The 20,507-nt window shown below is 40.9% G+C and overlaps 1 protein-coding gene and 1 long non-coding RNA gene across 4 annotated transcripts in view; one reads left to right on the top strand and one right to left on the bottom strand.

The window, feature by feature from the left end:
• The window catches only part of LOC148504740 (uncharacterized), a 92,070-nt gene extending 78,835 nt beyond the window's left edge, over positions 1-13,235 (bottom strand). Inside the window, exon 1 of the long non-coding RNA XR_015869910.1 lies at positions 13,104-13,235. This is a non-coding gene — a long non-coding RNA (uncharacterized LOC148504740). The remainder of the gene's footprint in view (positions 1-13,103) is intronic.
• Positions 13,236-13,306: 71 nt separating this feature from the next.
• The window catches only part of ZBTB16 (zinc finger and BTB domain containing 16), a 179,871-nt gene continuing 172,670 nt past the window's right edge, over positions 13,307-20,507 (top strand). For all 3 annotated transcript variants that reach the window (XM_088448540.1, XM_088448539.1, XM_088448541.1), the window contains exon 1: positions 13,307-13,419. The gene's annotated coding sequence lies outside the window, so the exon portion shown is untranslated. The remainder of the gene's footprint in view (positions 13,420-20,507) is intronic.

Here is a 20,507-nt window from a genome sequence, read left to right as displayed (position 1 = left end):
AGCTCTATGTTAAATTATGGTGGTTATGGGAGGTGGCATACGTGAGTATTTGTCTGGTGTCAAGGATGTGTTGGAGGATCATGTCTTAGGGGTGGGGAGTGTGTGATAACATGATGTGCGTGCGGAAGAGTGTGTGGTAACATGGTGTGGGTGCAGAAGGGTGAGTGGGTGGTACCTGTCTGATGAGCGTCTCGTGGGTGGTAGTGTAACATATTGGGCTGAATATTTGTGTACTTTAGCCGTGCTCATACTTGTAATGGAGTGCTGTGCTAGTCGTAGGTTCAGTGAAAGGAGAAGAGATCGGTGGTGTGTGTTGGTGATGTACATGGGTGGCCTATGCTGTGATATTGGGGTATATGAATATAAAATAGTGCTATAATTTGGAAATGACTGATCTGATCTCATTATCAAATGTTAAGCCCATGGGGTGTGGATGTTTGCAGGGTGAAGATCCATTTAAGTTCCTCCTTCACCCTGCAAACATCCACAGTCCAGTCGGAGTCCAGGAAACATCATCAAGCTTGGCAGCAGGACATTAATTACTATCGCCACCCATCGTGGACCCTTTCCCCATCTACCGGTAGGTAAGTCCACCCCCAAGCAGAGCGGGACGCCGCCAACTCAATAGACACCCTGTTTTACAGCCTACACCATACCCCGGTTGCCATAAGTCTGTCGACCAAAGGTCCAGCAGGGGGACGTGCAGGAGTGAGGACCGCACGCCAAAGGAGCCCCTTAAAAGGGTCCACCCACCCCCCCAACCGTGGGCTGCACCGAGACTGTTTATATTTTTCACTGGTATGCCAACATACGGAACTACCTAGGGAGCATTGTGTCTACTCAATAAATAGGTTTGGATATGACATCATTTGTCAGTCATTATTCCATCCACCCACCTACACTCTACCACATCCTCTCCACACTTCCCCCCAAAACGCCTTTACTACACATCCTACACCTACGACCACATTCTCTCCTAATATATTTAAATATTTAGGGAAAAAAAACCAACATTATTATTGCTATTTAGATAGGTGTCAGGTATTACATTTATGGTATAAGAGCTACAGTGCATCCAGAAAGCACTCACAGCGCTTCACTGTTTCCACAATTTGGTATGTTATAGCTTTATTCCAAAATGGAATAAATTCATTTTTGTCCCCAAAATTCTACACAAAATACCCCATAATGACAACGTGTAAAAAGATTTTTTTAGATTTTTGCAAATTTAATTAAAAAAAACTAAAAAAAAAAACTAAGAAAACACATGTACATAAGTATTCACAGCCTTTGCCATGAAGCTCAAAATTGAGCTCAGGTGCATCCTGTTTCCACTGATCATCCTTGAGATGTTACTACAGCTTAATTGGGTAATTCAGTTGTTTGGACATGATTTTGAAAAGGCATATACCTGTCTATATAAGGTCCCTCACTTGACAGTGCATGTCAGAGCACAAACCAAGCATGAAGACCAAGGAATTGTCTGTAGACCTCTGAGACAGGATTGTCTCGAGGCACAAATCTGGGGAAGGGTACAGAAAAATATCTGCTGCTTTGGAGGTCCCAACGAGCATGGTGGCCTCCATCATCCATAAATGGAAGAAGTTCGAAACTACCAGGACTCTTACTAGAGTTGGCTGGCCGTCTAAACTAAGCAATCGTGGAGAAGGGCCCTAGTCAGGGAGGTGACCAAGAACCTGATAGTCACTCTGTCAGAGCTACAGCATTCCTCTCTGGTGAGAGGAGAACCTTCCAGAAGGACAACCATCTCTGCAGCAATCCACCAATCAGGCCTGTATGGTAGAGTGGCCAGACGGAAGCCACTCCTTAGTAAAAAGCACATGGCAGTCCACCTGGAGTTTGCCAAAATGCACCTGAAGGACTCTCAGACCATGAGAAACAAAATTCTCTGGTCTGATGAGACAAAGATTGAACTCTTTGGTGTAAATGCCAGGCGTTATGTTTGGAGGAAACCAGGCACCGCTCATCACCAGGTCAATACCATCCCTACAGTGAAGCATGGTGGTGGCAGCATCATGCTGTGGGGAGGTTTTTCAGCTGCAGGAACTGGGAGAGTAGTCAGGATAGAGAGAAAGATGAATGCAGCAATGTACAGAGACATCCTGGATGAAAACCTGCTCCAGAGCGCTCTTGACCTCAGACTGGGACGATGGTTCATCTTTCAGCAGGACAACGACCCTAAGCACACAGCCAAGATATCAAAGGAGTGGCTTCAGGACAACTCTGTGAATGTCATTGAGTGGCCCATCCAGAGCCCAGACTTGAATTCGATTGAACATCTCTGGAGAGATCTGAAAAGGGCTGTGCACCGATGCCTCCCATCCAACCTGATGGAGCTTGAGAGGTGCTGCAAAGAGGAATGGGCAAAACTGCTCAAAGATACGTGTGCCAAGCTCGTGGCCTCATATTCAAAAAGACTTGAGGCTGTAATTGCTACCAAAGGTGCATCAACAAAGTATTGAACAAGCTGTGAATACTTATGTACATGTGATTTCTTTATTTTTTATTAAATTTGCAAAAATCTCAAAATAAAAACTTTTTACACGTTATCATTATGGGGTATTGTGTATAGAATTTTGAGGACAAAAATTAATTTATTCCATTTTGGAATAAGGCTGTAACATAACAAAATGTGGAAAAAGTGAAGCGCTGTGAATACTTTCCGGATGAACTGTACATAAAAAAAAAATACTTCAATGGTGGAATTTCAGATTGCCTTCCTCAGTTTCAATTACTTGCGTTATCTCAGCTTCTTTAAGTGCACGGAACAGATCTCACCCAATTAAAACATGCTGCTGTGCAACTTTAGGACCATCCTTGCCTTCCAGGCAAGGCTATTACAGTGGCTGCCTCATCCATAACGATATTAGTTGCTTACAGTATAGTAACACAGTAATACAGTCACCACTGTATATAGAAATTGCTTGAAAAGCTCCTCTACAGAGTAACTCCCATGTCAGAGATGGTTTGTTGATACAACATTGTTATGCGGAAGCCAGGATAGTACACTACCATTTCCCATCATAACCTGCCCTGCAGTGGTGTTGCCTCTCCACAAGAAGAATCTATGAATTTATGTCAGTTAACGAAATGGCAGGACAGCCTTTACAAATATGCATCTGCTGAGCAAAATATAAACGGGAAGCGTGAGGAAATTCTTAAAGGCTATGCCGATACGCAACGAAACGATAAACTTGGCTATAAAATACAAGGAAGCCTGGATGGTCGCCGATGTCAGAAGAACTTCCATGTGTCTATCAATGAAAGGAGACTACATGGCCTTAATATAAGTGCTTGATACCAATGGTTTTCTTGAATAGTAACCAGGGAAGACTGTGACAGAAAAAAAAATTACATAAATCCTCATTTACAAGAGGTTAAGCAGCCGAAGCGTTGAGGAAAATCCCATTGCTGCCATTGGAGAAATTGCTCCTATGTTTGACGCCAAAGCACGGGGTTTACACAGCAACAAGACATTTGCACTGGTCAATGGGAAGAGCAGAAAGGCGTCAAGGGCATTCCTTGCAAAGTACAGCGTACTTGCACTTAAGACTCTAGTTGTGCAGACCAATACGACTGAAAAACGATAAAGGGTGGAGAATAAGCATTTTGACTCTGCAAAAGGACCTGAAATTTGCACCAACACTGAGCTGGCTGTCTTCACGTCTCATACTACACTTAATGGGAGAAATTTTGCATCTTCCACTTGAAATCTGGCAAAGAAGTGAATTTCTAGACAGACTGTCTAATATAACAAAAAGTTTCACAAGTGGGAAACAATATCCCAATATCCCTTTATGCAGCAGGAGTATTTTCCAAGGATGGGCCCTTGTGCAACCTTTGTCATGATCCTCCATCCCACCTCAGGTAGGATCATTTTTCATAATCAATATGGCTTCTGCACTGGGAAAATGGAACCGGCGGCCAAAAGCTAAGTAAATTCAATGTGTGCAGGTTGTGCGGTGTGGGCCCTCCTTGACCAAGGGTCCGTGTGCCACCCTTTATAGATACACCAATGCCTCATGATTTAACACATACATTTTAGAAGACAATAGAAAGTATAATTTAATGATCAGAATGGATCTAAAAAGTTAAAAAAGGTTAGATTTTATGTGGTTGTTGCACCTCTTTGTACATCTAGATACAGTTTATCATTTGCTTGGCATCTCCCGAGAGTAGATATGAGCTCTAGAATCCACTGTGCTGTGCCAATGAGGCTCACAGAATAGAAATTTTCCCATTGTATCACGATGAATAGTCAACATAAGTAGTTCTGGAAGATGGCACTAAAAATGTTTTAAAGAAGTGCAGAGAACAGTGTTGGCAACTGCCAAGAACCCAAATAATTATACTACTGTCTCCCTTATCCAAATATGCCAAAATTATTCCGTATTTCGGAATGACTGAGATAATGAAACCTTTGATTTTTGATGGTACAATGTACACAAACTTTGCCTAAGGCACAAATTATTAAAAATATTGTATAAAAATACCTTCAGGCTATGTGTATATGAAATATAAATTAATTTCATTTCTGTACACAAACTTTGCTTGAGCCACAAAATTATTGAATATATTGTATAAAAGTACCTGCAGGCTGTGTGTATAAGGTGTATATAAACACAAATGCATTCTGTGTGTATATTGGGGTCCCATTACCAAGATATTTCATTATAATATGCAAATATTTCAAAATACGGAATATTCCGTTATCCAAAATATCCCTGGTCCCAAGCATTTTGGATATGGGAGACTCAACCTGTACTTGATTTACTTTAAATGAAAGAACCACACACTTTTTTTCATACTTCCATAAAACTAAATGTACAAATCTTGTATATCAAAATATACAAATTTAAATGTTGCATACATTGATAACATACTGAAAAGTTAATAAGAACAAGAATAGCGCCTGCAAAAATTCACAAAAAAATGCAGTTATGTTACTGAAAGGAAAAAATATATTCCTGTGTCAGCGCTGACAGTTCTTCTCTAATGCAGCAATATTTATATATTTTATTTTTGACATTTATGTAGTGCCAGCATGTTGATCAGTGCTCTACAATTGGGAACAAACACAGAAAGAAAAAAACAAAACAAAACAAAAAAAAAAACTACTTGATGTTAAAAGAGTGAGACGTAAGAGGACCCCGCATGCAAGCTTTCAATTATTAGGTAAATAAAAGTATTTGGTGAGCCATATAATCGAGTCATACAGCGATATGCATCTGGGGCCAGAGAGTGATTTGAGTATAGAAAGAGAACACATGTAAGTATTGTGTGAACTGTGTAGAAGGTGGTATTCAGGTAGAATAGCCTAGGGAGGTTAAGCGGGTGGTTCAGGATTTTGATAAGCTTGTCTGCAAAGATGTTATTGAATGTACAACGGTTTGGAGTCTAGAGCGTTAGTCTTGTGCAATAGAAGGTATTCCACAGAGTGAATGGAGCCAAAAAAAAATGTGTAAAGGAGTAGGATCATGTAACAAGTGTGAAAAAGAGAGGCAGATCTTAGGCAGAATGCAGGGGTCGCGTTGGGAGATATTGTGAGATAAATGATGAGATGCATGTTGGTGTAGTCATGTTGATGGCCTTGTATTCAGGAAAATTAGTCTAGTTGCTGTGTTCAAAATGGATTGAAGAGGTAATTGTCTGGTTTGAGATAGACCAGTAAGGAGGCTAATCTCGTGCATTGACCAGTAATGGAGAGAGACCATGTGTCTGGCTGGTGGAGGGAATTCCTGTAAAGGAAGGCAATGACTGACAAATCTAACACAAACCTACTCAGGATGTTATTTGCCAGTTTTTCAGAGGACATTCTTGAGAATTTGGCCACAAAATTGTGCTGTTTCCCATGGATATGGATAGATTTAAATACATAAGTAAATAAATGCATGTATCCACTTTGCTTAGCTAGAACCGGGGTGTGAATCATACGTGGTTTAATGGACAAATTTCCTCTCCAATCAGATGGAATGTATTATACATACCAATAGAGTAAGATGTTTGAATCCACCATCCAATTGTGCAGACAGCTCACTCTATGGTAAGCTTCCAAAATGGCTGAGGTAGGAGCTCCATACAGTACATTCCAAGGACTTTAAGAAGGGGTTGCTATCTATAAAATATTAAAGTAATATTAGGAGCAAACCATGAGATAATTAGCACTGTACATGGAGATTATGGAGCACAAGTTTAAAACTAAAAAGTTATTATTACAAATATCTTACTTTCCTTTGCAATGGTGAACACTGACTGAACCTCGTAGTGTTTCACATTATTGTTAACAGTTACTTATTGCAAACAGTAATAAAACAGACAGACATAGAGGTAATAGGGCCCTGCTCGCAAGCTTACAATCTATTTGCAGTAGCCAAGAGATTTTGCTAACTCAGGGCCTGATTCAGACCCGCTAGCAAGCAGGTCGATGGTGGCCCAGTGCGCATGCGCACGACGGAGCAGGCTCCGTCTTGCGCATGTGCGAGACCCAGATAGCGACGTGCAAACCGTCGCTCCGGGTCTCGTTCCAAAGGGGTACCCCTACCACAAGGGTCTCGTCACAAGCCCGATGGTCGCGATGGTCTTGACCATCGCGACCATCTTCCTGGCCACTCGCTATAGCTGTGGGAGGTCACCCACAGCTATGCGAGCGGCCAGGAGGCCGCTCTAAAAAAGTAGAAGGATGGCCCTGATTCAGAGCGAGCGCTCTGTTAGAGCGTCCGGCTCTGAATCAGGCCCCCAGTTCATTTGGGGGTTAGTATAACCAGGGAATGACTCATTTAAATTAGCATCTTCAAAAATCATAGAAGTTTTATCCCAACTCACACAAAATAAATTACAAAAGTTATATTTTCTTTCAAACAAAATTAAGATGGCTTTAAAATTGAAGGAATGATATAGTCTTCATTACATCACTACTAAAAAATACAATTAAATAAGAACCCCCTACACACACACACACACACACACACACACACACACACACACACACACAAACTTTGAATATTTAATTGTGTACCTCCTTTCTCAGTGTTCGGACTTGTCAACTTTTCTTATGCTGGGTACACACTGGCAGGTGTATTGGCAATTGATCGGCCAATATATTGTGTGCTCCTCGGCCAGTGTGTACCAGCGATATGTTCTGTGAAGGACGTTGTTCACAGACCTATTGCGTCGGCTGTGGTGCACAGCGATGCCCAATCTATCTGCAGATATATCTGTCCATCGTGCTGTGTGTACAATTGCAGCAGAGGCAGCATGGAGGGTGGCACAACATGCCCCCCGGCCAGCAGGATTCGCAGCCAGATGATGGTTGCTCAGTGTGTATGAACAACCATCATCTGCAGATCAGTCGATCTGCCGATGTATCTTTTAGGTGTGTACCCAGCTTTAGCCTACAGTTGTCTCTGTTTCCACAGGATAAAGCTGGGTACACACTATACAATTATCGGGCCAATCAGCTGATAATTGAATGATCAGCCAGATAATAGTATGAAGGACCATTAGCCAATAAATGTATTTGAACGCTCCCACAAAAGTCAGATTAGGAGGTTGGGATCTGATGTGTTGCACACGCTATCTCGTTCCTGACCTTCCGAACCCGTTGAAGACACCTAAAGCTCCATCTTTCCCTTATGAATTTCTCAGCGATTGTATATTTACAGTATATGTCTGTCAATGCAAGAAAGTGTCTCTAATACCCCTTTTACACCAGAGCAAACACCTGGGTTTTTTCTGGGTCTACCTGGGTCGCAGCTCAGTGTAAAAGGGTCCCTGATAAATAACCCGGGTCAAGTGACTCTGCAATCCAACCCTGGTAAGTACCAGGGTATGACCCAGGAAGGACTTGGGTAATGGTGCAGTGTAATACGCCTTTTACACCAGAGCAAAAACCTGGGTTTTTGCTTGGTCTACCCGGGTCGCAGCTCAGTGTAAAAGGGTCCCTGAAAAATAACCTGGGTCCAGTGACCCAGCAATCCAACCCAGGTAGCTACCAGGGAATGGGTATGAAATACCCATTCCCTGGGTCCAGGGACCCAGCAATTCAACCCAGGTAGCTACCAGGGAATGGGTATGAAATTTCCGTCAGCGGCAGCCCGACAGGAGCAGAGTGCGACGCAGTGGAAGCCCGACAGCGCTGGAAATCCCGATCGTGGATAGGCAAGTATCCACTAACCTAACCTAACCCCCCTAACCCTCCTTAGAGGTGCCTAACCCTAACTTAGCCCCCAAGTGCCTAACCCTAACCACCCCCTTCCCAGCTACCTAAACCTAAGTCCCCCGAGGGGGTGCCTAACCCTAAGTCCCCCCTGGGGGTGCCTAACCCTAACCCTCCCTCCCCCTAGTCTAACCCTAACCCTCCCGGTGGGGTGCCTAACCCTAAGTCCCCCCCCGGGAGCCCTAAACCTAAACCTCCCCCCGCGGCTGGCCGCTCGCGGCGTCGGGGAAATGCGGGCGTCTACATCTAGACGCCCGGCATTTCACCCTTGCCAGGATAAGACAGTCGGGAAGCCGGCTGCCGGTATATAGGCAGTCGGCTTCCCGATTGCTTCCCGCTACCAGGGTCTGACCCAGGATGGACCTGGGTAATGGTGCAGTGTAAACGGCGCAACCCAGGTTATCCGACCTGGGTCATGCCTAAAATGAGCTGATTGGTGGTTGTGGAGCAGTCACCTCCCACTTCTTCTGACCTCACAAGTTTAGCAGGGCAGACCAAGGTTCAGTGAGAACGGGGCTGGCCTGAGAATAACCCAGATCGATGGTGCTGTGTAAATGAAGTCGGGCCTGGGTTGGACCCATGTCTGAAAATCCAGGTTGGACCCGGGTTTTTTGGTGGAAAAGAGGTATAAATGGCGCAACATGGGTTATTCGACCTGGGTCATGCCTAAAATTAGCTGATTGGTGGTTGTGGAGCAGTCACCTCCCACTTTTTATGACCTCACAAGTTTAGCAGGGCAGACCCAGGTTCAGTGTGAATGGGGCTGACCTGAGAATAACCCAGATCGATGGTGCTGTGTAAATGGTGTCTGACCTGGGTTGGAACCATGTCTGAAAACCCAGGTCGGACCCGGGTTTTTTGGTGGAAAAGAGTTCTTAGCTGGAAGAATTCGTTTTTTCTTCTCAAGTTAATTAACAACAAGAGTGCAATCTGATCTCTGTGTTAGGGCACCATAAGAAGCTCATCAGTGGTCAAGGGATTGTGCTATGAACATGCATGTAGAGATCAGAGCTGTTCCATAGCCTCTCTGCTCACTACATCACAGGACTGGTTGACACAGGAAATTTGTATGACACTTGGCTAAATATAAATTAGTTAGAATATTAATAGCAACTTATAATAAGTGGAAAAAAAAAACACCATGAGTGATTTATAAAAGAAAATAAAATGTGTTCTTGCAATGGAATGGAGCTTTAACATCAATAAAATGTATGACATCTGAAGGTGGGCGGGACACACGATGACAAGTCCTCAAATGTCACTGCAAGTGCTGCCTCATTCTGGATGTTCTAGATCATTTTGCTCTTATTCAGTAAATGGGATCAGACAGCAATACACTGTTGAAATCTACAGGAGAGAAGTTTCCATCTGTGGTTATAACAGAATAATAGATAAATCCAAATTTGGTGTCTTTTTTAATATTAAATAACTAAATAAGCCACAGTGATCACATTTTTAACATCACATTAAATATAATAAAATGAACAAAATCACAATTCTAAAAATACACTACACTAAGGCATGGTACACACTAGACCAGAGGTGGGCACTAAGCGGCCCTCCAGCTGTTGTTGAACTACAAATCCCAGCATGCATTGCAACATTTTTAGCATGACCAAATAGCAAAAACGTGACAGGGCATGCTGGGATGTGTAGTTTTATAACATCTGGGGGGGGGCGCGCTTATTGCCCACCCCTACACTAGACGATATGTCGTCCGATCCAGCCGGATTGGACGACATATCGGATACATTGTCTAGTGTGTACCCCCTCGCGCGTTGTCAGCAGCATCGCCCGTTGCATGCAGGTCCAACGGGCGACATCGTTAGCGAGGGGCCATGCTGCATTATCAGCAAGTGTGTATGCACCGGGTGCCGTTGCTTACGAGTTCGGTACACACTAGACATCGTCTAGTGTGTACCGGCCTTAAAACACTCAGGAATTTAAAATATGTATCATTATTTACCACAGTCAGCACTTCTTACCATCTTCAGCTCTTCCATATTGGTTGAAATATGTTATCCATGAGATAATGATTTGCAGACCCTCCAACTTGGCCCTTTCCACAATGCTCAGCTTACTGATTTCCCACTTAATTTACTATTGCAGTTAACTATGCTGAATTAATTAATTGGATGTTTAACAACACCTGTCTCATCAATTAATGAATTCAGCCATGGCAACCAATATTGCAAATTACATGTTACATTCAGGAATAGGGCATATTGTACTCAGTGGAAGGGGTCCTGTTGGGAGGTCTTCTATTACTCACCCATAAAAATATATTGTATCTATAATGATATTATAATTTGCTGTATACACCACATAGTCACTATTGATTTCCAAGATACCTATACTCATCAGAAGTCCATATTGTACAATTGTCTTAAAAGCGAGTCCAAGGTGTTAAATATCTGTACCTGGAATTTTATTTTTAACGTTCCCAGAAGATATTATTATCATCCTTTATTCATATGGCGCCACAAGGGGTCTGCAGCGCCTTAGAAAGTACAGAAACGGTATGAACAAAACAAATAGTCACTTACAGTACAAAACATTCCAGAACATGGACAAGGTTTATAAACATTGTTGTAGCAACAGTTATAATACTGTACCCAAATAAGCAGCTATAGTGTTCCTGCTAGGCTGTTTCCGCAGGGCATTGTGCCCTGCCCAATTTGATGTATCAGAAATGCACCCTGCCCTTTTGGCGACTGCCCGCTGATACAGCCGTCCCCACCCTTGGGCAGCAGTGTCCCACGGCCATGGTGGGGTGTCGGGGAGTTTATGTTTAAACATGCGCGGCATCTATACACACTGCAGGGAGAGCTTGGGGGCATCTCAGAATCTCTGTGAGTGCTGGGCATGCCCCCTACAGTGAAGAAAAGGGGGAACCTCTCAAGGACATTCCCACTTTTCTAGTGACCATGCCCCTTTTTGGACGCGCGCACAGCAGTTCCCGGCTACAATACACACACTGCCCTCTCAACATCCTAGAAGGAAGACTACAGTGGGGAGGCCAAACCCGAAGGATTGGTGTTATTGTTGGCAGTGGGGAGGTGATGGTGTGGGGTAGGTAAAACACATGAGGGAGGAGGACACTGCTCCTGAGAGCTTACAATCTAAATGAAGTATTGCCTTTTTCTGCACTAGACTATTGTGTATTACAATTCTTATTTTGTAAACAATTCTCACACCTATTCTTATGAAGTTAAACATTGTCAAAGAAGATTGTAAATGCAAAAATTAAACAATAAGATTATTAAAAATGTCCTTGCATCCTCCAGCATGACAAAATTTTATGCTACCGATTTTCCTAATACAAGAATTTAGGCTAAATTAACTAGGTGTATTTTAAAAATCAGCTGGTGTGTGGTTAAAATAATTTAGCCCAGGTCCTTACAATTGCAAAGCAGGTGGGATAATATGGCTCAGAACGTTTTGTACCAGGTGAAATGGATCCAGTTGAAGACACTGCCGTGTCCTGCTAGGGATATTAGCACATCAAGTTTGCACAGTCTACATCAAACGTGACGCACACAGATGAACCTTCTCTCCCTGGAACCTACGATGGCAGTCCCGACATTAACCATAAGTGAAGATAGATGTTATCTCCCATCCTTCTCTATAGATATTCTGCTTAAGCAAACTGTTGCTCTCCAGTTGCAGTGGTACCACGAGATCCAACACATTATCCTACCTTTTGTTATATTCAGACGCTGACAAGCTGTGTCTCGTTAGCTGCTGTTGAACTACAAATCCCAGTATACCTTGGTGTGCTAGGTTATAATAAAAATAATCAACCTAAGGCTCTCCAGCTGCTGTGGAAATACAATTCCCAGTATACCCCGGCGTGATGTGCTAAAGAACAAATGTAATCAACCTGAGGTTCTCCATCTGCTGTGGACCACAAGTCCCAGGACATTGTGGCTGATTCAGATATGTACGCTAATGCAATCACGTACGCAGCTGCTGTATGAAAATAGGCTAACGCATGCAGCCGCCTGGTAATGTATAGCGACACCCACCGTCAGCTTCGCAGATCCAAACAAGTGCGTAAAAACACGCAGCAGTGGTCGCAGATCCTTTGATAATCGACCATCTAAGTATCACGCAGACCATCTATGGTCACGCAGAATTGCTCCAGGAATTATGACAATGGCACCATATTTTCTGCATACAAGAACACAATATACGCTCCAAAAATTAGCCCCCAAAAATAGGCACGACAACCCCTATAATCTCCCCCAAACAGACCCTGAATGTCAAACACATAAAGAAACCCTTACTGCAAGCAGCAATGCCAAGGTATCTTGGCGCTTGCCCTGTGTGATTGCGAAGCATGCGCAGTCGCCCGATAATAGCTCATCTACCCAAATATCATTGCGTCCAAATCTGAATAAGGCCCTTGATCCCTATCCTTGGTGTTATCCATAGACTTGACAACCTGTTTCTCCCCAACTGCTGTGGAACTACAAGTCCCATTATACTCTGGCATGCCATGCTATAAGAAAAATGTAAGCAACCACTAGTTCTGAAGCTGCTGTGGAACTGCAAGTCCCAGCACATTATCCTACCTTTTGTGATATTCAGAGGCAACAGGTGTCTATCCATGTTGCTGTAGAACTACAATTCCCAGTATAGCCTCGCAGGCTATGATATAGTAAAAAGGTAAGCAACCAGTGGTCCTCCAACTGCCGTGGAACCACAAATTCCAGTATACCCTGGTGTGCTATGTTATAGAGAAAATATAACCAGCCTGTGGCTACTGTGTAACTACAAGTCCCAGCAATGCTGCAACAGGTGGAAGAGTGGCAGGCTGAGAACATGAACATTGCAGTGAATATATAATGACACGATCACTAACCAGCAGAGCGACCAGTCAGTCCCCATAACACAGCCATCCTGTCCGCGGCGAGGGGGGACCCAGCAGCAGCGGCACCCCCTCCCTTGCCAGCAGTAATCATGGCGGCGGGGCCGGTGATCCAGCAGTGAAGGGGGGGAGAGGCAGCATCATGTGTCCCATGCGCCTGACGTCACCGCTGTGGTGATTTGCTAAGCTCACAGCAGAGAGGAGTTAGTGAGCCTGAGAGCGGGCACTGTGAACTGCTGGACGAGGCTGCTGCTGCTGTTACAGCGCATCCCCACTCACATACATGTCTGCTGAGAGAGCCCCAGCGCAGGTGAGTGCGCCCCGCTACTTCTCCCTGCACAGGGTCACCCCGAACTGCAGATTCTCACAGATAGAGCAGGGGAGGCTGTGATTGGCTTTGGTGTGAGATGCAGAAGGATGGAGAGTGCATCTTATTCTCGCCACTCACTTCTGCCACATCCATATCACTGTTGCTGTGGTTGTTATTACTTATTATATATATATATATATATATATATATATATATATATATATATTACAGTCCATATAAATGTTATTATACTGTATATAGTGGGCAGCCCCAGCGCTGTCATGCATTCATCTGCTCATAGATTGTCATACATTGCGGAAAGTTATTATTCCCCACCGCCCGTGTACATGTTGCATTCGGCACTGTGTTAAAACTTATGCCGGCACTTCCCGATCAGAGTTATATATCCCCCTATATAAAGCGGTGCCTTGGACATATCCCTATATAAAGCCTTGTCCTGCACGCATCCCTATATAAAAGCTCTCATTCCCATCCTAAAAGCACTTCTTATGGCAAAACTTCAAATAATGTTTCTCCTTTTAAGCGCTGGTGGTAGAGCGATCTATTATATTGCTTCACTGGTGAACTTAATCCTAGAATTTATCTGCTGTTCGTAATAGCAATCCTACCAGATAACAATCACCCTGTTAGCATGCACTGTGCATTGCATATTATTCCCAATATAATTTCTGTGTATTATGCAGGTGTGTCTGGTTCTGTGTATGATCGTTGTTCATGCATTATTATTATACCAATACTTGACATCCATATATTTGCTCCAGCCTGTGCTGTATAACAGTAATATTTATTATTATTATTATTATTATTATTATTACTGTGCCTTGCACTCAGGAGATTGCCATTTGGATGCTGTTTGTCAGTGAAGTGGGATAGGGAACAGTGGAATATGGCATGCATAATTCTGACTTGTTTATGTCTGCTGAGAACAACAGCAGATGAACTGGAGAATATGTCCCCCTTCTTTAATTATAGAATGGGGCATATAGCCACTTTGTGACCCATTACACTGGAGGGACTGTCTGGCTTTCACAAGAGGAATGGAAAAATTGTGCCTGATGTCTCTGAGATTGTACCATCAATATAGTACATTCCCTCCCTCTGTATTCATCTGTTGAATTTTAGGCTATTATTGTCTGGTGATTCATTTTTGCCTGTGTTGTTCTTAATGACTGGTATATATTTACACTTTTGAACACGATTTTGTATGTAGCTCGCATGACTTATTCCACTGTATTAGTCAAATTATTTATTTATATTTTTGTATTATTGCATAATTAGTGTTTAAGTTTCCCCCTGGCATTGCTGTTCCCCAAGCACAATGCCTGTCAAAAACATAAATAAAAAATCTGTGGTTTTTTTTTTTTCCCCCGACTTATTTTGTATGCTGTGTTGTATTTGTACAACTTGACCAGCAGTAGCAGCATAGATTTAGCATTGGATGCTGTAGAACACTTAATATTCAAATATTCATTTTGTGTTGTAGCCAGACAGATCTGCAAACGCATTATAAGCGTCTGTTGTGTGTGAATTACAAAAACAACCTATTCTGTGTCATTATACAACTGTACTTTCTTTTTTTTAATCTGTTCCCCTCTCTGGACCTATTTTGAATGTTGTCTGTAAGTTATTTCATTTCTTTTTAAACCATCCATGCTGGGTTTCCAGAAATGCCCCCTTTTCTAGCCTCTGTTGTCCATTACAGAGTTAACCCCCCTCCCCTATCTAATCTTTGTCATTAATGCTGACATTGATTTTTGTGGATTCAACATGTACAATTTTACCCAAACTAGTTTTACTTAGGGTTTAAAGGGAGCTAAATCTAGCCAATACACAACTGATAAAGGGTTTTTAATAGTTGACTAATTAACCCTTCCAAGTCATCAAAAGAAGCTCTGTCAATGGGTGCCCCCCCTCCTCCCCTTCTAAAAGAAAAACAAACTGTACCAAGTGAATTAGAAGACTTTTCCCCCCTCCTCTATACCTTTTTTTTTTTTTTTTTTTTTTAAGGTGTAATCAATGATGGTTTTAGCCATCCATCAAATAATATTTGCCGTCACCCGGTGACTGGCCACTACAGTTCAACTTCATTCTGTAATTGTCTCATTTTTCCTGCTGTTCCCTGAAATGTGTGTATCTTGTAACAGGGACCTAACAGTTTCCTCTCTGAAATGCTTACACATCTATACACTCCAGCAGAATTAGAATTCTTTTATAGATAGAAGTGAACTGTATCTCATTTATTAACACTTCATAAATTACGTGTAACACTGTTTTTGTTAATTTCCCCTTACTGTTTAAAGCTGCTATTGTAGTCATCTCTTCTACAATCAGTTATCAATTACCCTGTCGTATTATCTTATACACTGATTCATAAGAGCAAGCTCTGTCCACCCCCCAATATTAGAGCTGCCCAACCACTAACTATGTCTATTCATGACACATGGGGAGAGGGAGGGGGTGATGGTGGTAACAAGAGCCCCCCCCCCCCATCATTTAAAAAAAAAAAAAGTTGGCTCCTATGCCCTGATGGATAAGCAATGCAGGTGTTTACTTTTAAGGCTCTGTCAAGGTATTTTTAAGTGCCAGAAGAAATATTAGCTTTTTTTTTTTTTCTGGGTGACATCACAGAAAAGAGCTAAGGTCTATTTGGGGCTTTGTACAAGTCTTTATTTATCCCAGTGACCCTCACACTGTATAACTGGCTTCTACCTCGCAACAGACAAAAACATTCCAGCTTTTGCCCAAACAATAGGACTAGCCGCTATTGTGGGGATCTGTTTTCTTAACCCTTTTATCTTGACTTATTTGTGTTTTCTTTCCATTATTGGTGTGTTTTGTGACATGTATTTCTTGTTCGCTATGTGGTTATAAACCTGTGTGTGTGTATGTATGTATGTGTGTATATGTGTATATATATATATATATATATATATATTAGTTATATTATATTATATTTCTCCAATTATGCTGACTAACCTGTGGGTAATATGATTTTACCTAGAGAATTGACCTAAAGGAATGTAGGCTAATCATATATGAGGGTTTTCGCCTGTTTGTTTTATTAGCTCTCTCAACCACGTCTTTTGTGTCTGTCTGGTTTTGTTATACTGGAGTCCAGGTTGTAGTTGCATTTGTTTCCTAAAATATGTATTTTGTTTCTGTTTGGATTATCATTAAGCACCAATCCAATGCACCACCTAAGTGCAGCAGGTGAATCCCATAGTCATAGTGAGTATTCCTGTTTAAAGTTTATCAGACACCCAGCCTAATAAATAGTATATTTGTTTCACTATTATCATTTACATACATCATATAGGTCTTTAATTGCAAAACTGAAGATGTTGAAATGGAAATTAGTTTTTCTCTGCAGTGTAAATTGGTATGTATATAGCTGCACTGTGTATTCAACTTAATTGTAAATTGTATGTATGTATTTATTTTTTCATTACATTTCCCTGTACTCACATCTATTTGTTCATGTTACTGTTACTCTAGTATTGATAAGATGAGGTTTACTGACTGTTTAATACTTTTGATGGCCTTGTGTATAAACTTCCACTATACTTGATGGGGTACCTCTCTATTTATAAAAAACAAACAAAGAACTCCAATAACATGGAATTAGCTGCTACAAAGAAACAAAAATATTAATATTTATGAAAACTGTGCTGGCTGTTTCTAGAAAAGTTGCCAAAACCGTACCATGCACTTGGCTTGACCCAGACTAGGACAAATGGCAGTTTTTGTGTCGCAAGTGATGATTAACTTTTATAGATATTGGGCTGTGGACCTGCTGATGCCCCATTTTAATGAGGTTCCACCCCCTTTAGTGCAGTGGCACAGGCAATGAGAATTTCCAGCGCACGTCCAGTGTAGAAGAGGCACCGTGCTCATCACTTTTATTGCATCCAGCTTAATGTCTCTCACTAGCATGGGGAGGCAGAGAAACACATTTAGAATAATTTAAGAACAAATAACACCAGTTAAAGGGACACTTCACTTTTAAAAATTAAAACCACTACTGTAAAAGTGGGATAATATATGTATTAATTATAGTTGTTGTCCTGAGGAAGGGGATTCGGTCTACAAAACGTTAACCAATAACCACCCTGGTATAGGGTCCATTGTTTGATAGAAAGTCTCTGAGTGCCGCCTCTCTCTGCACGTTGTTTGAGATATAGATCTACATATATATAACAATCTCATAGTTAATAATCACTGGGTATCTTACATTAAATGTGTGTCTATGTATGTATGTGTGTGTGTGTGTATATATATATATATATATATATATATATATATATATATATATTCTAATAAAAAATTCTGGGTGCAGAAAGACTTTTCACCCAGAAAAGTGGATTTAAAAAAAAAAAAATTAATTAAAAGGCTATTTCTCTTAAGTATTAACACTATAAACCATATTGCATGTTTCCAATACATAATGGAACTTAAAGGTTATTTATTTATGACTGTAGTACACAAATGTAGTTAATTGCATGTGATGCTTTAAATGCCAATTTAAAGTTTCGTACATGCGTATGAAACCTAAAGTAACATTGCTGTGCTGCTAGTTTAGTGCCTACTCCATGTCATAATATGATGCACATGGGAGGTTAACCCTTTTGCTGAGTTGAAGTGGTAACAATGGGCTTAATGTCTTTACGCTTTGTACTTTTGTTACACAAACCTCAATTCTCACTATTAGTCTAAGTCTGACAAGTCCAATAAAGCATCCTTCCAGACTGCATGTTCTTTTGTTACCGAGTAAAGCAAAACTGTGTTTATGGCTGTTGTTGGTTTGTGAGAGCGAGAATTGGGTACAAAAAATAAATAACCACCCTTATGTGTTTATTTATTTATTTTTGTGTGTGTGTGTTTATGGCTACATTCAGACATTATAGTTTTAAGCAGGCAGAAACCTCAGTAATGGGGATATTTTTAACCGTTATTGTATAGGCTAATATCTTGAACAAATCAAAATTGCATGTGCGGAAAGTTCACAAAAATGAAAGTTTCTCATACGCTTTTGTAACATGGGAAAAAAAACCCCCATTATGTTTTCTTGCCCAATTTTGGGTAGTACTAATGTCTTTGACGTATAAGTAAGTGACTTGCCTCATGTTTTTAAAGCTTGATCATCATTTACTGATAAACTAGTTAAATATAGATTGTGTTTATCAGTGTGTAACTGTAAACTTTACTTAATGAAGAAAGTTTCATATATATTATACAAACACATGTGTCCTTACACAACTTTGCTGCAGTTGCGCTAAAAAGCCCCTATCAGTGCGCCATGTCCCGTGAGACTTTGCTAGCGCCAGCCGTATTTTTTGTCTGTTTTGCGAAAAATGCATCTAAGTCACAATGCGATATTACTAGTATGCACCTGCAGACTGTGCTGATTAATTTGATATGCAACACTTGTATATTTGTATGCACCTGAGTCTTTGATTCTGTATACTAATGGTGCATACACATGGTCAGATTTTTCTTTAGATCTGAACGATAACTATTTAAAAAAATCATTCAATCGTTCATATCTGAAGGAAAATCTGACATATCTGACATGCCTGAACGATGGACGATGAACGATGCGCGTTCCCGTTTGTCAGATAACGATATCTGACATCTGATGTCTTTGCAGTCAGACTTGGACTATTCCATTCATCTTAATGCAGTCAAAAATCGTTCAAATCTTTGGTAAAATCGTTCATCTGACAAATCTGACCGTATGTATGCACCATAAAGCTGCATACACACACAACGATTTTTTGAACGATAATCGAAAACTATATTGTTTTTCGTTCAATCGTTGAAAAAATTGTTCACTTTCTAAGTTAAAACGAACGATTAACGTTCATGTGCGTTCATGTTTGTAGTTCAGTCAGACTGACCAACTGAACGGTTTTCATTAAGGGAATATGCAAAAATCGTTTGTAGTTCAAGAAAATCGTTCATACAATTTTAAAAAATCTGACAGAAAATCATTCAGAAAATTGTTGGTAACAAAATCGTTGTGTGTGTGTGTGTGTGTGTGTATGCAGCTTTAGTGCTACAATGTAGCTGCCGCAGCTTCATTCATTCTAAGTTCCATTGTGGTTCATATACATACAGACATACAAGTGTTGCATATCAAATTAATCAGCACAGTCTGCTGGTGCGTCTTAGTCGCATTCTATTTTCAGCAAAAAAGATGACCGACGCTAGCAGAGCAGCATGGAACCCATCAGCTCACTCTCACCAGGCAAATAGTGCTGCGTGGCGTATTGAGGCTAGAAGTATGAGGACACATCTGTAAAATATATATATATATATATATATATATATGCATGCATAGAGGTAATAAAAAATATATATATATATTTATTATATAAAAATATATATTTTATAATATTATATAAAAAATATATATTTTATAATATTGTATAAAAATAATAGTGTGTGAGTTAAAATGCTTTTTCTATAATAGCCCCTGCATTAGCAATCAATAGATTCTATCCATTTTTCAGGGTGATAAAGATACTGCTCTCGGAACCAGAAAGTAATATAGTTGGGCATTGAAAGCTTTCTATAACACATTATTCCTATAGAAAGATCATGGTGTTGAAAACTTTTCTGAAACTATAGGATGCATTTCATTTTGATTCTCAACCAACTCCCTTTCTTTGAAGTTCATACACAAGTCCACTATCAATAGTATCATTACATTTGGTGATCTTCCCAATAATAGGATAACCTCCCCTGCATTGCCTGGCACCTCCCCTGCATCCCTGTAATTGGGTGCCCAGGGTTTTCATGATGAATTTGCTGACCATGTGACTTATAAGAATTATCTATCTTTTTTTTTTTCTTTGTGGCATTGGTATTATACAGTAGTTTATAAATTAATATTTTGCCCTTTATTTATTACATTTATTTTATTGGGGAGCTTTCTTTGTGTCATGTGAGCAAATCCCTGTTTAGATGGCTTATATGCGTTTTATGTTTTTAATGTATCCTCAAATAAATTTTTCTTCCCAAACTAAATTGGCAGTCACCGTTTCTAACTGTGCTTTGTGCATTTG

The sequence above is a fragment of the Taudactylus pleione genome, unplaced genomic scaffold, assembly GCF_031769625.1.
Source record: "Taudactylus pleione unplaced genomic scaffold, aTauple2 ptg000457l, whole genome shotgun sequence".
NCBI lineage: Eukaryota > Metazoa > Chordata > Amphibia > Anura > Myobatrachidae > Taudactylus > Taudactylus pleione.
Note: the sequence above shows the minus strand (reverse complement) of the source record. Positions and strands in the feature narration are given on the sequence as shown.